This window comes from Alexandromys fortis, unplaced genomic scaffold, assembly GCF_014885135.2.
Source record: "Alexandromys fortis isolate MF-2015 unplaced genomic scaffold, M_Fortis_MF-2015_v1.1 scaffold_4, whole genome shotgun sequence".
In the NCBI taxonomy this organism is placed as follows: Eukaryota; Metazoa; Chordata; class Mammalia; order Rodentia; family Cricetidae; genus Alexandromys; species Alexandromys fortis.
In genome coordinates this window covers 27,143,323-27,163,160 of record NW_026067944.1, presented here as the reverse complement: position 1 = coordinate 27,163,160, position 19,838 = coordinate 27,143,323, and positions in this window count along the sequence as shown.

The window sequence follows — 19,838 nt, the reverse complement described above, 5'->3', positions numbered from 1 at the left end:
GCCCCGCAGACTGGAGAGGGAGGGGGAGAGGAGTGGGGGGAGGGGGAGAGGAGAGGGAGGAGGGGGGAAAAGGGAGACTGGGAGGGAAATGGGAGGCGGGGAGGAGGCGGAAAAAAATTTTTTCAATAAAAAATTATATTTAAAAAAAGATTATGTGTGTATTAATGTGCATATGTGCATGTGCACATGAAAGCCAGAAGAGGACATTGGATTCCATTGGATTCCAAATATGTGGGATTCCTTGTATTTGTGTGGCACCTGACTTGTTATGTGAGTACTAAGTCCTGAATTCCAGTCCTCACAATTAGGTAGTAAGCACTGTTAACAGCTGAGCTGTCTCTCTAGGCCACAAATTTCTACTCTTAATTAACAAGATTTTGTGCATTTTAAGTCCCAGGTGTATTATTAGGAGGTACAAAGTAAAATTTGAGGAGGGGAAGAGAAAGACTGGGTCAGTTGAGATTTGCCCAACTGACTACTTACACATGGTTTACAGGCACATGTATATTCTACTTTATTTTCTGCTGGTAGTCAGGACTTGCTTATCCGTACCACATTGCTAAGGATTACTTAGAAACAACATCTTCATTTTCTTCTTCTATTTATTCTATTTAGCATAGTTCCCAATAATAAAAACATGACAGATAGATAACTGCCACATTAACTCCTCCCGGTAAGACGATGATCTGAAACAAAAATGACTCTTCGATGTATAATGTCATCACATTGTGTAGAGAAGTGATAATTTTATTTGCTTGCTTAAAACAGCTTGAAATAACACTAACCATTTTTCACTTTATTAGTTTGTCTTTAATGTGTGCACACGTTTATATTTGAATATGCTATTCATGGACAGAAATATACCCCATTCTTACTTTGAGACATCTTGTATTTAGTTTATGTAACATTCATGGCTTTAAATTGCACTCAAGACTATATTATTCTAGAACTATCTGTTTCTTTATAAAACTATATGTATAAATCTGGCAATATATCGTTAAGACTGAGATTATAGTTAAACACAAGTCAGACAACACTATTAAAGTTCCTAAAGCAATTATGATTCTTTTTCTTAAATTATCAGTAAAAACATATATTTAAATTAGATCTCTCATGGTATAAAATGCCTAACCATAACCTAAACTTCAGATAGTATTGGAAAACCAAAAAAAAAGTAAAAAAGCTGAATCATAGAAAAAGTTTACTACCTTAAATAATTAAAAATAAAAACGATTGAGGTAAGAAAGAAAATTAGTGGATGAAGTCAATTTAAATGTAAAATATCATTAAGTTTCAATAATGTAACAAGTTAATAACTGAGGAAAACATCCTGAGATGAATAATTTGGGACTTGCCTGGACCCTTTAACTATGGAGTTGCTATAGCAATGTTACAAGAGAAAAATTAATGTTTATAATTAAGACCAAAGCTTTAATACCATAAATCCTACTGTAGCTATTCACTACCAAACACTTTGGGATCTGTGTCTATTTTCAACACTCAGTGATTTCCATTTCAGCTTTTTTTGTATGGGACCCATTATTTTGGCATCTTAGAAAATATCCAGTTAACACTGTTTAAAATTATAATTGAATTTCATCTACACTATATAATCATCATATACACATATACTAATAAGGAAAAACATGTAAGGGCTCTTACAAGATTTTAGTGAAAGTTTTTTGCTGTTTAGGATGTATTATAATAGAACTGTTAAGAGGAACCATTCATGGGGCAAAAAACATAATCATATATTAGAATTATAAATATTGTTTAATTGTTTATGCTTTTATGGTATTTTTGTATTTTTTCACACTTTCATTCCTTATAGTTAAGTAAATGTGTTTTTATCTCCTCTCTCTCTCTTCAATTCTTATATGTATTAGAGCAGAGTGAAGCCGTAAATAAGAAGCTGTACGAAAGCAAAAGTGAAACAAATAAAGTTCTAGAATGTGACATTCATGCTCGTAAAAGACCGTGGCGATGCACAGAATTTATGAACAATCAGTATATCATTATTATATTGAATGAAAATGACAATGTCAAAATAGTGTACCTTGAGAGAAATGAAATATTGTATCACAGGGATGTTCAAAGTACAGTATTTTCCATGGCTAGGTGATAGCAGAAGGATCATCCTGCGCTCAGTTAACTCATGACAACTTCAGTGTGCTGGTCTTAATTTCCCTTATTATGTTCTATTTTGATATATTTAGATGTTACCTCTTAGAAGCCTGTTTTTTTTTTTTTTTTCCTAATGAGAGAGAGCGTAGGGGTTGATACAGGTTAGAGAGGATGAGGGAAGGAACTGGGAGAAGTGGAGAGAGGGGAAACTGAAAATAGCATATATTGTATGAGAAAACTATCTCTTTTTAATAAAAGTGAAAACAAAAAGAATATAAGACACATGATAATAAGCAGGGCTCATTCAAATGTTTTCCCGGTACAACAAATCCTAGTTACCACGCTGAGGTCTCACCAAGCCGGCAAACTATTAGCTAATGGAGCTCTTAGAACTATGCTCCACTAAGTCTTTAGTAGGTAAACTATCGGAAGTACAGCCATTCAAACATCGAGAGTAGAAAAACCATAGTATGGTGTTTACTTGCCTCATGTTCATGACATTCCCAGGACAACTGATTTTTTTAAAATAAAGCACGGCAACTTACCTAAGGAGAGAATGAAAGAAAAATGCAGGTCACTATAAGACAATAATGAAATCATCATCAGTGAAGTGTGACATCTGTTGACAGGCCTACATGTATTTTAAAGCAGGTCCACACATATTTTAAAAATTCATCTAAGTACATTAAGTGCTTCCACTACAATTTCTTATGGCCCATATTCCTTTGAATATGTATTGCTTTCTTCCCCCTACTTTGGGTATGACTTAACTCACCGATTCCACCCTAAGACTTGCAAGCATCACCTTCTCAGGTTGTTCTGGCTTTGCTAATATTTAATGTTTCAATGGGGGGAAAAGAAGAATTTCACCTACAAAATGTCCAGGCACTAAAGAATACATTTCAAACTTTGCCTCACTGGAGTGGTACAGTGATCAATGGGTCAATCAGATACCACTTTTGGAACTCTAAATTATGGGGAGAAAGCAACCTGGGAGGCAAAAAGAAAGTTTTCAATGAAAAAAAAAACTTTAATAACTATTAAATGTGATACAATTTAGATGATTGTTGGTTCCTTTATTTTATATCCTAAAAAAAATATTGATTTGGTTGAGCATAGGCAAGGCTGATCTGGCTACCAATCTCTGGGATTATAATAGGCTCATACTATATTATAAATTGGGATTTATATCATTGAAACTTCATCTGTGAAGAGGTAAAAGGCTGGAGTTGGTGGTAAAAGATCCATACTGGAAATGAGGTGAGATTGCCTTGGTAACAGTTATTCAAGATCATTCTGAAGTTTCCACATGAAAAGGCTGGTATGTTTCAGAACGCTTACATGCACTATCAGTCAACAGACATAGGGCAAGTATGTCTCCATGGATCTTGAACTACTGCTGCAAGATTGAGAAACAAACTGTGTTGTGGAGAACAGAGAGAGAGGAAAGGAGGGAGGGAGGGAGGGAGGAAGGGAGGGAAGGAGGGAGGAAGGGAGGGAAGGAGACCGAGATTGCTGGCTCTCCCAGAATGGTGCTGTTGTCTTTGCAGAACACCCACTGTAAGCCCACCGTCATTTCTTTGGAAACCAGCTTAGAAAATAGGCGAGGTGTGCAGCCTTAATGTTTCACCTGCTGGAAGCTGAAGTGTTCATTTTATGCATTGACTAATTTATGAGTTGAGTGAGAAATTCTTTGTAAAATAAATTCTAGAATGAGAGAGAACCCGAAAACAAATTCCCTCTGCACAACGTGTGTGTATGGTCCCATTAGCAGTCGCACAGTGGGCAATCGATTAGGGAGGGAAAAATGGCTTTTTTTATGGTAATGGATTTTGAGCCTCCCGGTGATAATTTATTTACTAGAAATTTTGCAGAGCTGGCTAGCACGCTGATGAAAACCCTCTGAACATGTTCATTTAAAAAGAAAGAAAAGTAGCTTGGATTATTTTTGAGAAATATTGTTATTAAATCATTGGAAACATATTGATAAAATATGCCTGAAGGCTACAGTCCTGTAATTTATAATACAAATGATACTGCCATTGACAAATAGCAATTTAATCCTGCAATTAACTTTAACAATTTGAATTTCTCTTTTTGTGGTTTTATATTTTTATTTTTAGTAAAAGCTTGATAGCCATTCAGTATGCTGTGCTAGGCTAGTGGTCATTGGTGGCTTTCTTTAAAGGCATTCCCATCTCCCTACTGTTCCTTTGTACAAAGCGAATCCATCCAACTATAGAACAAAGTACAAAACCAGGATCTTTCTCCTTGAGCTCCAAATTCTCCAGAAATTTGAGTTAAAACCATTTCTCCATCTTCAGATTTCCTTGATATAGGAGGAGAAAAAGACTTTTTTTTTTTTTCTATTTCAAACAGTGAACTTTAAAATCAGAAAGACTTGAATTGAATTCCCCTTTCACTTTAGTTCTGTGCTGGCTTTATGATGGGAAAATAATACAGTTTCTTCCCTGAATCTCATTTCCCTGTGAATGCATTGTGTGTGCATGTGTGTGCGCGCGCGCGCGCGTGTGTGTGTGTGTGTGTGTGGTGTGCAGTAGATTTGTATGCATGCACTGCAGTGGAGGACTATTGTGTGACAGACGTTTCCTGGGGAGACACAACATACATGTTTTCTCACTCAAGAAAGGGAGTCCATAACAAACCAAAGGAATGGTTGGGTCATCTAATTTGGTGAACCAATGAGTTGTTTACTGGTGTTACCAACAGAGTATAGGTGAGAGTTTCCTTACAAGGAATAAGCAACTCAGAAGCAGCTGCAGGACTGGAAAACCCACAGCACCATTGGTAAGAGCTCCTATAACCCTGGAGCTCTCTCCATAGCTTTCAGACAGCTCCACACTCTGGTGGTCGCTTCAGCATTATGTCCTAGTCACCAAAGCACTGACAATGCATCCCCACCTGAACTTCCTGACCTATTCCACAGTTCTTGACTGAGCAGCCTCATCTCGTCCGGTGAAACAAGCATCAAACATCACCTTTAAAAAGTAATCAATTTGACTTTCTATGGTTTCCAAGTATGTGGGCCCCAGCAGGGAATGTTGGCATGAATTTAACTTGTTTTTTAATTTCTTGCACTCTGCAAGCTGCAAGAAACAGCAATGCAGCATCTTTGTCTCCTTCTGTCTTACACAAGCAATATCCTGCCGAGTTCACATCTCAGGCTAAAGGATAATTTTTACTCCACATAGCAGTGGCCACATGACCCCTTTAACAACCTATCGACACTCGCATTCTGTATATATATTACTTTCACACACATGATATTTGTTTTAAATGTTTCATCTTTTTTTTTAGAACACCTATACTCAGGCACCAAACTCTACTCAATTAAACATGGCATCCTATTCTGCATAGAGTAGGTCACCCTGATTTCTTCCACCGACTTCCCTTTAAGACTTTTCTTCCTGATAGAGGACTTGGCCTTGATTACATGACTCAGCACCCATGTAGGGCCATGCAAATGGGGATGGAGCAAAAGGGCACACAGTCCCATACCACATAGAGAAAGGAAGCCATTTCAGGAGTTCCCATGTGAGTGAATCCACCTCCAGCTGTGCAGAGTTACCTACTTTGGTATACTTAGCTAGGATCTGGAATCACTCCCCCCTTTACGCTTCTGTGGTCTTTCAGGTCCATGTTCAGTGTCAAGTGTCACATAAAAGACTTTTTCTGGGAAGATGCTACACATGTCTTTCACCCCAGAAAGGGAGCGACTACAGAACAAGCAAGCATTGCACCAATGTCTAGTTTGGTGAAACAATGAGTTTTTATTGGGGTTACTACCAGGAATTATAGATAAGGGGTTACTCACAAGGAGCAGAGTTAACTGGATAGCAGGTGCATCTCCAGAAAGTCACCACAGTGCAGTGATGATCTGCACTGAATGTCTTTCCCTCCACAGTTTGATACATCAGAGCCTTCATCCCTGCAACACTTTATTTTCTTTTATGATGTGGGTAAGGATCCTTCAAGAATCTTCCAAGTTTGGTTTTCCAGAAAGACATGTAACCCTTTTTGACTCTTTCTTTACCACCTGGATCTTGTGAGACTTCCAACTCCTCCTTCAAAAATGGTTCAGTTTGGAGGGACTATGTTATTCTGAGGAACATGCCTAAAAACAAGGCCAGAGGTCAGCATCCAGCATCTTCCTCCATCACTAGGTTTCCCAAGTGAAACTTAGCTTCATGGTTTGTCTAGTGTGCTGGCCAGTGAGCTACAGGCATCGTCTCATGGAACTCTTGCGTGCACTGAGGTTAGAGAGCATGGCCTAGGGATTCTAAGTGAAGGTCATTGACCGAGTCATCACCCTAAGTCCTATTCCCTAAATTTTAATAGAGAAACACATTAACTTAGAGAGGATGTGGAAAAAATATTATAATGCATATGTTCTATGTTTATACCTTCTAGCTATTCAGCCTTGTTTAACTTCCGTCTTGAGGCATTCCGGGTACTAACATGTCTCATTGTTTTCTATAGCTATAAACACTCCCTTTAATCAACAATTGATTTAAACTTTTAAGCCCAGAAATTGAAAGAAAACTTTGACCTATAAAATGATATTGTAGAGAATTTTAGGATAATTTCACATCTATCCCATCCTGCTAGCTAATATATATCTGTATGTGGTTTTTGTGTGTTTACAAGTACCCATAAAACTCTACTAAATTAGTCTCCAAATTATAGGAAAAGTACAAGCTTCATTATCATTCTGATTTGGTCATTGTTAGGAAAAATGTAATAAAATCAGACATTATTCATAGAAAACATCTAAAATAGTACATCTTGTTTGAAAATTTAAAATATTTCTGAATGATAGCATTTGGCTAAAAAAATAAGAAAATAATTGAGTGCTCAAGAAGCATATAAAATGATATATTTAAATATGTAGTCCACAAACACATTATTACATAAACTATATTTTTAGCTTTAAGTATTTTTATCTGAAAAAATATTGAAAGACAAGTGAGTTAAACCCTTTAGATGAAGAATTTGTTAATTTAAATATAAAAAGAATGGAGGAAACAATAAGGATAAATCAGAAATATATTTTTAATTATTAACTTATTAAATAATTTAATTTAAATATATACTTTTATTACTTTTATTAAATATATAAAATATAAATGAAATAAAATAAAAGTCAAGACATTGGTTTTCTGGGAGAAAAATCTAATAAAAATAAAGAAAAGCTTCACAGGTAAATAAACCAAAAATACAAAAATCAAAGGATTCAAAATAAAAGAAAATGGTCTTCATTAATAGCTACTGCTTTTCAGAATATACTTTTAATTTAGATTACAATATAGTAGACCTCCACATGTCATTTTAATGGTTCCTTCATTTTAGTTAAACTTTTGTTCTAACTCCTGGTCTTTCACATCCCCTCCCTTTCCTGACTAAGCCTTTCCACCTCTGTTTTCCTCCCTTCTGCTTCCTTTTTGCCCATGTCCCACTATATCCCATCTCTTCATACTAGTGTGTTGGCTTGTGTTTTGTAACCTTACACAAGTTAGAGCTATTTGGAAGGAAGGACCCTTGAAAAACATGCCCTTATTTACTTTGTCTGTGGGTTAGCCTATGGGCCATTTTCCTGGATTAATGATTGATATGGGAAAACCCAGATCACTGTGGATAGTGTTGTTTCTGGGCTGGTGGTTCTGGATGCTGTAAGCAAGAAGACAGAATTATTATTATTTTTTGATGTCTAGTTCCTTGAGTTATTTAAATACTTTGGAAATCAGTCCTCTGTCAGATGTAGGAACAGTAAATATCTTTGCTCATTTTTTTTCCATTCTGTATGTTTCTTAGATTTCATTTTTATTTTACGTGCATTGGCGTCTTGTGTGCATGAATGTCTATATGAGGGTGTCAGACACTTGGAACTGGAGTTACAAACAGTTGTGAGTTGCCAAGTGGGGGCTGGAAATTTAACATGGGTTTTCTGGAAGAGCATTCAGTGCTCTTAACCACTGAACCATCACAAGAACTCAAAAAACCAAGACTTCACAAACCAAATAATCCAATTAAAATATGGAGTACAGTTCTAGACAGAGAATTTTCACCAGAAGAATCTCAAATGGCTGAGAAACACTTAAAGAAATGTTCAACATTCATAGCCATCAGAGAAATGCAAATCAAAACGATTCTGAGATTCTGACTTACAATTGTCAGAAAGGCTAAGATCAAAATCACTGATGACAGCTGATGCTGGAGATGATGTTGAGCAAGGGGAACACGACCCAGGTATCTCTCTCTTGGGTATGTACCCAAAGGAAGCTCAATCATGCCACAAGGACACTTGCACAGCTATGTTCATAGCAGCTTTATTCATATATCCAGAACCTGGAAATGAACTAGATATCCATTAACTAAAGAACAGTTTTTTTTTTAATGTGCATTTACACAATGATGTATTACCTGGTTGTTAAAACAATGACATCATGAAATTTGAAGGCAAATGGATGGAACTAGAAAGAAATCATCCTGAGTGAGGTAACCCAGACCCAAAAAGAAAAACTGTTTTGTGGGGAGTATTGGTAGCATTTGGACTTTGGGCTGGACAAAGTATTGTCTTAGTTAGAGTTACCATTTCTATAATGAAAAACTATAACAAAAAGCAATTTGGGGAAGAAAAGTGTTTATATGGTTTATGCGTCCATTTCCATAGTATATCACCGAAGGAAATTAGGGCAGGAACTTAAACAAGGTGGGAACCCGGAGGCAGAAGCTGATGCAGAGACCAGAATGGGTGTTGCTTACAGGCTTATTCTTCATGCCTTGCTTATTCTGCTTTCTTACACAATCCAGGACAACAGCACAGGGATGACACTAACTGTGATGGCTGGGTCCTCTGCCACCAATCACTAATTAGGATTTTCTACAGATTTGACTACAGCTCAATTTTATGGAGGAATTTTCTCAATCAAGGTTCCTTCCTTTCAGATGAGTATAGTTTATGTCACGTTGACTTAAAAGTAGCTAGCACAGATAATGACTGATCCGAGCTCAGTGGGCTGTTCTGTGAGAGTTTGGAAGATAAAAGTGTTGAAAGAAATTCAGATGATGGAGGCCTGGCTTGTGAAGTTCCAGACAGGAGTTTAAGAATCTTCAAAGACTCAAGCAGGGAAGTTTATGTGATAATTTGATTAAGAATCACTAAAATAAAATTTCTGCTTTGCTGAGACTTTTGATACTGATAGCTGGGGCTAAAGAATGAGCGGTGGTTAAGATGAGATCGGCATCATTGATCTAAACTCATCTGGGAAGGTTTCCTTGCACACAGAAGAGGTGACCATGCGTGTACCTCGTGTTGGCAACCGAATTTGCTAATGTCGAAGAATTGTCCAGGGGATACTGGATTGCAAGGCACTAATGGGTCATAGAGACCTGAGCTTGGTCACTGTGTGAGGCCAGGAGAGGCTGTCAGTGAATGTGCACTTGCATTTGAAGTAGACGTCCTAGGATTATAGAAGTCATAGAGTGAAGTTAAGTATTGGAACCACAAGGAAGTCATAGTCCCTGTGGGGTGAACTAGAGAGGCTACTGATGAAGGTGTAGCCCAAATTGAGAAGAGGCCCCCACATTTTGCAGATGCAAGCACCGTGAATGACTGGCAATGGCAGCAGGAGCAGTGGAATGATATTATGATATTAATATTAACATCTAGGAGACAAATGAGATGGAAGAGTTTGTAATTGAATATTTATGTATTTTTGTGTCAAGTGGACAAGCAGTCAATTGTGTTGGTGTGTGTTTTCTCAATTTGATAGCACCTAGAATCATTTGGAAAGAGAGAACTTACATGAGAATATGCCCTCAATGGATGGGTTTGTGAGCAAGTCTGGACAGAACTTTCTCGATTAGTAATTTATGTGAGATGTCCCAGATCACTGTGTGCATGCCACACTTAGGCTGGTTGTCCTCATTGCTATAAGAAAGTAGGCTAAACCAGGCATTAGGTGCCAGCCAGTAAGCAGCATTTCTCCATGGCTTTTGCTTCAGTTCTTGCCTTCATGTTCATTCTGTTTTTGAGTTCCTGCCCTGACTACTTTAATGATGAACTGTTATTTGGAACAGTAACCTGAAATAAATTATTTTCCTCCTCACGTTGCATTGGGTTGCGGTGTTTTGTCACAGTGATAGAAACTTTAATGGATTACCCCATTTCCACAGATATTCCATGTACACCACAGAAAACTAAAGATTTGAAGTTAGGATTCCTGTTAGAAAGACCATGTGGTACTTCTCCTTCTTGGCCTGACTTACCTCAATCAGTAGTATTTTCTCCTAGTTCCATATATTTAACATTCATACATTTAATTTCATAATTTCCTCTTTCTTTATGACTGAATAAAATTTCACTTTGTACCACATTTTCATTATCCACTATCATTTAATGAACATTCAGGCTGATTATATTTCCTTGCTAATGCAGATAGAGCAACAAGGAATGAGTATATACAAATAGTGGTTTAGTAAGATAAAGGTTCTTTCAGTCTATGCCTGGGAGAAATACAGCTGGGTCATACATTTTTTTTTTTGAGAAACTACACAGGAGGAAATTCAAACCTAGTGCAATAAACAAGGTCAGAAGCAGATGACTTGGAAAGTCATAGAACCTAGACGATGACTTACTAATGTTATTAGGGTCAACTGACACAGCATCAAACTGCATTGTAAACATTTACACCCTTGAAAAATGAGAGAGTAGGTTATCCTTAGGGGGAATGAAATTGCATTGCAAAACTTCCAGAAACTATCAAAATGCTGGCAAATTTTGCAGATAACTGGATAAATGAAGCTGAAGAAAACGGTAAAATATTTTTAAAGATGTTGTTTACTCAATATTAGTCTTTGGGTTAAATGAAATTTTGAGAATTCTATACTGATTTGCACAATTGACCATACACACACACACACACACACACACACACACACATATACTTCATTTTGGGGTAGTGAGAGAGAGAGAGAGAGAGAGAGAGAGAGAGAGAGAGAGAGAGAGAGAGAAGCAAATAAATAAGACTGGTTCTCCCCTCCCTTTTCTCCATTTTTCCCATTTTTTTTTGTATTCTTTCGGTGATTTATTTCTGGTGGTGATCAGGATTATTGATTGATTAAGGACTGACCTCTCACATTCCAGTAAATACTTTCCTGCTGACCCACACTCCCCAGCCTATAAGACCAATTTTGCCTCAGTAAGTTAAAGCAGGGACACAAATTCCAAACAAATAGAGAAAAGACTGAAAAAGAAAGAGGTATTTCTCTCAGACATAAGAGAAAGTCCGTAAGTATGGGAACATTGATATGTGGGGGAGAAAGCAAAAATATCAATGGAGAAATGACATATTTTAGTTGGAGTCATTTAGAAAATTGACCTGCAATTGTAGAGTAGAATAATCCTGGATTACCTCCTTATATCATGCTGAAAATGGACTAAAAATGAGTTGATTCTAAATATAGAAGTTAAAAATACGAAGCTAACAAAAGAGACTAGAGGATACTTTTAGCTGTTATGAATGACAAGAGCCTTTCTAAGTAAGATAAAAATACAAAAACAATGAGACGAAAGATGGTTTTGAGTAAAAGAAAAAAAAATAAAATAAATACAGAATGTGTGGACAAAATTAACAAGTGCTATTGGGGAATGAAATTATCCTATACAAGGCTGATAGAATTCTAACATTTTGGTTATACAAGTATCTCCTTAAAATCAATAAGAAGAAAGAGAGGTCAAAAACAGAATTGTATGAAGTACACCATCACAAAATGAACTCTAGATTATTTAAAAAAACACATAAAGATGCTATTAGAGTGCCCGGGTATATGAAATTTGACTGCATGAAGTCTCATCAAATGAGGATTGCCCATTCAACCCAGAAATGAAATAGAAAGTAATGTAAAATCAAGAAAGGAATCAATATAGTTTTAGTGAGAAAATAAGAGACATGAACTGTCCCAGAAACATCTTGAAAGATATTGATGTGGACTCGAAGATTACATAAGGAAGGTGCAATTAGTCTGCATAGTGATGCAGGCTGGTCAAAGGGGCCTGAGTGGTTAGTTTCTCAGTTCTGTGCACATGCAGTCTTGTCGCAATCACGCAACTTGCTATTGCTTCCTGGAAGAAGCAAACTGCCTTTGGTGTCAAGAAAATTGCCATTGCTGAGGACTAATCTTTATCTGATGATTCCCTATAAACCCATAAAAACTGTAATCGTGTTTAATAGGGTGTAGCCTCATAATTGGGTGATTTGCTTGCAGTACTCTCTTGTTCCCGGAAGTTGCTGGCAGTGACTGAACACTTATAGATGCCATATCAATGACCTGGTGGAGGACCCAAGTGGAATTTGATAATCTGTTAAATACTCCAACTGCTATTATTTTGATATCTTCAGGCTTGAGAAATAATGTTACTAACATCAGAGCATTAGCTTCAAGTAACGAAGTGATGTTTTAAGAAAATAACTCATCTCTAGATCTCAGAAATAAATCAACTTTCAAACCTTTCTTAATAAGAAAAATGAAAACTAAAGCTTGGGGCCAAAAGTTACTGCCTATGCTATTGCCAAATGTTATCTTTGGTTTATTATTAGTGTTGTCCAGAAAGTAGGAAATAGGGAAATTCAGGCACTGTTTATTGTGTTGTAAAGCATCCCATCTACTAAAGAGAAGCACTTAGTAGCATATAGTACACTGTACTGTGTAGTTGATTAAACAGAGTCTCTGATAGAGCTACTCCTAGGCTTCTTGAGAAACTCCTATATCTGAAGGAAGAAATCTAAACAAAATGTTTCTCTCTGTATTGTTTAGGATAGCACATGTTTGAGTCAACTGGGACATCCATCATCAGAGGTCAAATAAGTAAAATGTATTGATATCACACTAATGAACTGCTGTAGGGGGATTAGAAAAACTATATCACATGACATAAAGTAGAATAAAAAAAAGCACTAAAATACCCTAAGGTTAAAAGTATGTAAGTAAACTTTCCAGCATACTCTCACTTATTTAATATAACGTGCAAAATTCATCACTATTATCAAAGACAGCCAAATATTTAGTACATATCTCAGATATCATGAGAGATTATCTCTGATTTGGAATAAGTACAATAGTTGAGGGAAAAGGAGTGAATTTGTCCTTCAGGAAGTTGTTTGGGCAATTCTAATATACCCAGACTGATAGGAGGAGAACTGGCCACTGGAAATTATCCATCTATTTTATCTTACATTTATCACATAATAAACTCTCCCTATAGTTGTTCATTTTCTTCTACAGCAATTCAAGCAATAATAGAAGATTCAGGTGTCTACAGTTCGAAAGGAAAACCAATCTTATATTTTGGCGAAATAAACTTTGCTCGAGCCCATCTGATTTTGCTTCTTTCTGTTGCTGTGAGGGTGGTGGCAGTGAGAGCTTATTCTGACTTATAAGTTAAAGTATATTGTCAAGAGAAGCTAAGGCACAAGTTCAAGACAGGAATTTCCTAAAAGAAGGAACTGAAGTGGTGACCAGAGAGGGAAGCTACTTACTGACTTGTTTACCCTGACTTGCTCAACTATCTTTCTTATCCAACCTAGGCCCACTTATTCAGGAATAGTACTGCCCACAGTAGGCTGGGTCTACCTCACCAATCAGTGATGACAAAGATACTTCACAGATAAACACCACAGGCCAATCTGACGGAGGCAGTTCTGCAGTTGAGATACCTTCATTCCAGAGATGTCTCAGTTTGTGTCCAGCGGTAAAAACAAAACTAAGTGATGATTCTGATGATTTGGTTGTTAGGAATATATTTATCAATGTGTATTTACATATGTATTTGAGGTTGTGCGTGGAACAAGATAGTTTTGATTCTTAGGCTCCGATAGCCGGTGTGTTGATTGTTTACAGCCATCAAATCAGAGTGTCTTAGTTACCGTTCCTGCTGCTAAGATTAAATGTCCTGACCAAATCATCTGCAGTGACTGGAGTCCTTTAGTTTATACTTCAAGGATCTATTACTAATGGTGAGCATCAGGGCAATAAGAAATTGATGCCGTTGGTCACATTTCATTGCAAATTTGAAACCAGAGAGTAAATGCTTGCTACAGCTCAGCTGCCTTAGATGTAAGCTACAGTGGGTAGGATTTCTAAACTTAATTAATACAATCATTATGACCCCCTTTAAGTTCTGCCCAGAGTCCTGTCTCCAACATGATTCTAGATTCTGTAAAATAGACAATGAAAACTAACCATCACAAGGAGTGTGGAATCTGCTGAGGACACTTAGACATGAAAGATAGGTGGCAGCTCTGTTCTTGTTTGCCCTGTATCTACTCCTGACATTTCTCCTTGAAGAGATATTGGTTTTAAAATAAATCAATAAGAGACTTTGAATATTTAAAAGACACATGAAAAAATGGACTATTTTGACAGATTTACTCTAATTGTATGCAAATGTAATACATATTTAATGCAAATATACATGAGGTTCTCTTGACTATTTCCTATGCTTTACTGTGTCCCTCAGTAAAATGCTAATGGTTCATCTGTGTTCTTTATGTTATTCAGTAGTTAATTGTTAATATAAATTATTTTGTCCCAAAAAAATTAAAATTATGAAATAAGAGAAAAAAAGTATTTGACTTTTGGAAAATTACAATCCAATTAGAAAAGACACTCTCCCAAATTGTGCGTGTGTGATCATGTTCTTTTCTCTATCTTGTTCAGTGGCATCCCTCAGAGACATCACAGAACCAATAGGAAACCCTGAGCCTATCCCAAACTCTTCTTCTACCTAACATTTATGCTTAATGAGTTATCATATATCAGTCATCTTTCAAAGTCATATAATTCTTCCATAGCTTCTATCTTAAATCAGCCCAATGGGAGCTGTAAGACTACTTCTCTTTGTTCCTGTTCTAAACCTTAAGTACTCCCCTATTTTGCAGCTTAAATTATATTTCCAAATTTATAGCTTACCTATATTGAATTTGTCGATGTGTTTCCAACTTCCCCAGTTCCTTTTGGATAGAATCTTAGCCTCTTGTAATGTGTTTCCTATTTACCTAGTCCTTTGGTCATGCTTTTGCTTACACCATGCTCTTGGCACCTTATGAATCTGTAAACAGATCCTTTCGTCACTGATGACTGTATGTGACTCATTCCTTCCTCTTTGTATTGGTGAACTCCTATTGATACTTCAGCAACCCAAAAAATAACCTCTCTTTCCTTATATCTTGTGATCTCATATTGTAGGTTAAGTCACTGACATTCTGCTATGTGTTCAAAAGTTCTACGAATAGTTCATATCATTTCATGTTATTCAGGTATAATACTCATAGACATAACGTTGTATGTATGAGCCTTCTTAATGTGTAAATCCCATCTAATTAAATATTTACTCAAAATAATGTAGGGAGCTAATTGAAGCTGTGCTATATTCCAAAACCCTAGAGTAACAAGATGTTGTCAACTCCTGTGTGATTCTGATTTCAGGTATTCAGAACTATGAGCAAAGCATAATATGGTTTTCAGTTAATTTGCAACCTCAATCCACTTAGCATACTACAAAATCAATCATCATATCTCCATTACAACTACTATTGACAAAATTTCAATTCCCACTGATTTTTGCCATAAGGATTCAATGTTGCAGAGAGAGAGAGAGAGGGAGAGAGAGAGAGAGAGAGAGAGAGAGAGAGAGAGAGAGAGAGAGAGAAGAAAATGATGTGGATTTGAGTAGGGGAAGATCTGGGAGGAGTTGTAGAAATGGAAATCGTAATAAAAATACATTACATAAAAATATATTTTCTGAAATAAAATAAATCAGCTATAAATATAAATTGGGATTTTATACCTTAAGTGAACTGGGAGCTGAGTCAGGATAGAATGTGCGTGTGTGTGTGTGTGTGTGTGTGTCTATTTTATAATCTGAACGTCATTAGATGATATGATTCTGTAGTGCAGTCAGGGCTTTTTTTTCCCCCTTTATTCCTAAAGCCATGTTATCTGGTAATGATAGGCTCTTTAGCATTGTTTGATGTTTGATGGATAAACAGGTCAATAGAGACTAATAAAATAATACAAGAAATAGCAAACTAATGAAAGAGAATTTTTTAAATCTATGTATAAAGGTCTTTCTTACTTCCTTTGTCCCTCCCTCCCCATCTCTCTTCCTCCTTTCTTCCTTCTTTCCTTTCTTTCTCTCTCTCTTTCTTTCTTTCTTTCTTTCTTTCTTTCTTTCTTTCTTTCTTTCTTTCTTTCTTTTGTCTATGTTGTCATTGTTGTCTTTTCTGTCACCAAGTCTGATGAAGTAGGGCTGCTGAGAACAGACTAAAGGGGAATCACCTCTGTGGCTGGCACAAGATAATTCAAAAAAATCTTAAAATTAATCTGAACTGAACTAAATATGGTGAAATACAGTTGCATAGGTGGAAAATCATCCTGAAGGAAGCATTTTGGACTGAATTTAAATGGATATAGTGCGGTGAAGCACAAAAGGTTTGACTCAGTCACAGGGACTGAGTAGAATACAGATAAAGTGTGAGATAGAATCTCAACTGCTCAGTTGAGGAATTTACATTGGTGAACAATGGACTCCTCTTGTAAGAAAATAGTGGTTTCAGTGGTTGAGAAACTGAAAAATATACATTTAACACCATTAATTTCTGGAAACAAGAGAGAATGAATTACAAAGTCTGTTACACAATGGAACATTATTCACTCAGTTCATTGTACCTGATATAAGACTAGGTATTCCAAAGTATTTGATAAGAAAAATCTGAATTCTTCATCATAATTTCCATTTATCAGTATCAGAAATATAGACATTTATGGACCCACTATGATTATTAAGAGATGGGAACAACTAAGCCTATCTAATAGGGACAAGTGGAAAGTTAAGGTTGTCAAAGAAATTGAATTTCCAAGAAAATATGGAGAGGTGAAATATAGTTTCTGAAGGGAGATTGGGAGAAGCCCAATAGTTCAACGTTAAGTACAAAAGAAGCATATATCTCTACAAATGACTGTCTAGATTTCACTCTTCATTTGAAGGGAAACTATCTTGAATTTCTTCCTCATGCAGTTCTGAGCACTGATTCTGATGTAATTCATGTAAAAGAAACCATTGCTTATTGACATATGTTAGAATGTCATAGGAAAGCATTTACTTTTGTTAAAATGAGGGGCATTTAAAGCACCACTATTGAACAAGATGTGAACATAAGTATAATTGGCATTAGTGATTATGCTTTAGTTGTCTAGGTATCATTATCTTGTGACACTTTCTGAATCTAAAATGAATGTTGTCTTAATGGAAAATAAAGAATGAATGCTTGCTTAATGGATGGAGTCAGACAACTGGGATCCCAAAACTCAGCGGAACAAGCTTAATATTTACTGACCTGTTAACTATCAGCTCAAGTATAAGAAGTTGAAAATAAACCTAACCATAAAATACGAATCGTCTCTTTAAAAGCAATCACATAAAATTATAAAGTATACTGAGTGACATTTTAGCCACTAGAAAAAATATAAAAGATTATAATGAGTATCTATGAAATATGGAGTCTTTTAAGCATCAATTATATAATTATAATGAATAACATAGTCTAGAAGACAGCTGAATAAAGAAAGGGGAATTCCTTCTGCAAGGAAAACCTTGGCAATTGCCAAGGTGATGCTAATACAAGTGAAGACAAGCTACATTTGTGATTTTCTTACTTAACTAATCTTGGACTAACCTACAACAGCTCCTGACAACACCTACTGCTACATATTTCTATGTCATACTTTAGACCAAGTCTCTGTAGAAAAGGAATGCAACCTTGAGAATGCAGAGACTACCTATAGCCCATCAGGCTCAAAAAGAGTTGAACATCTCCCAAAGTATGCAATTCCTTTTGTGGCATATGTCATTTAGCTGACCCTTCAATACTTTGCGGTTTTAGAATAAGTCAAAAGATAAATCATCCAATCAGAAATATTCTCACTGTGTGCCAAATGATGATGCTCAAAATTTTACAAAAGACAGTGAGCGCTGCTTCAGTCACTGGTTGCTATCCAATGCTATTATTAACTGACATGTGTAGGCATGCTCCCATTCTTCCTGACACTGTATTAGATCCTGCACTAGATTTGGCAGGGGAATAATCAACATACTGCTTCTAGTGTTTCCATAATTAATTCTGATCATTATAGCCCAATGTATATTTTAGGAAGTGTATTTATTAGAAGTATCAGGCAATCCAATAAAAAAAATGGGGTACAGACCTAAACAGAGCACTCTCAATAGATGAATCTCAAATGACTGAAAGATACCTGAGGAAATGCTCAACATTTTTAGCCATCAGAAAAATGCGAATCAAAACAACTCTGAGATTCCATCTTAGAATGGCCAAGATCAAAATCACTGATGACAGCTTATCCTAGAGAGGATATGGGGTAAGAGGAATACTCCTCCATTGCTGGTGGGAGTACAAACTTATACAGCCATTTTATACATCAGTATTGCAATTTCTCAGAAAATTTGTAAACAATCTAACTCACGATCCAGAAATATCACTTTTGTGTATATACCCAAAGGAAGCTCATTTATACCACAAGGACCTGTGTTCAATTACGCTTATAGCAGCATTTTTGTAATAGTCAGAACCTGGAAGCAACCTAGATGCCCCTCAACCAGATAATGGATTAAAAAAATGTGGTACATTTACACAATAACTACACAATGGTAAAAAATAATGACATCTTGAAATTTTCAGGCAAATGGATGGATCTAGAGATTAACATATTGAGTGAGGTAGCCCAGCCCCAGAAAAAAATACAATATGTACTTATTCTAAGTAGGTTTAGACATAAAGCAAAGAAAAACAATTCTACAGACTACAACTCCAAAGAACCTAAAGGATCCTAAGAGAAACATACATGGTTATAAGTAGGAAGGAGAAAAAGACAAGATCTCCTGAGTAAATTGGGAGCATTGGGGTCACAGAAGATGGTAGAAGAAAAGAGGGGAGGAAAAGAGGTGAGTGGAGAAAAATGTACAGCTCAATAAAAACAATAAAAAAGAAATATCAGGTAGATATCATTTATTATTTTTAATGACTAGAAAAAGACAAAGCTTGAAGTTGCCTGTGCAAACTCCAAACTCTACAATCTCTGCAGAAGAAATACTTTTGAATTTATTTTGCTAGATTGTCTAATTATCAGTTGAGTACACTGAAGTGTATAGATACTTCATTAAGCTTCATGATCTTACATGGGATACACAAATCCTAAGGGCAGATTAAATATTTCATATCTTAACTCTTCCACAGCCTTATGGTTCAAGAAAGTAAGCTCTTTTATTCCTCTCTCGAGTCTGAAACGAGGGGTCGGAGCTGGAGTTTCATTTCTTCTATAACCCTTACTAATGAGAAACTACAGGAAAAACAACATAAGAGAAGAACTAACTTAGTGTCTTTTAAGGCATGTGTTGAGACCTCTAGATTGAATGCTTGTAGAAACTCAGAATCCTGTATTAAAGCATCACTGTGCAAATTGAGAATTAAAATTTGAAGATTTACAAGGCTGTATTTTTTTATCGTGTTAAGAACAGGCAGGTTTATGAAAGTAGTGACTTATACACTATTTGTCCCTCAAGTGAAATTATTCTCAAATAACCTCTACTGGGAATGTGTGTGTGTGTGTGTGTGTGTGTA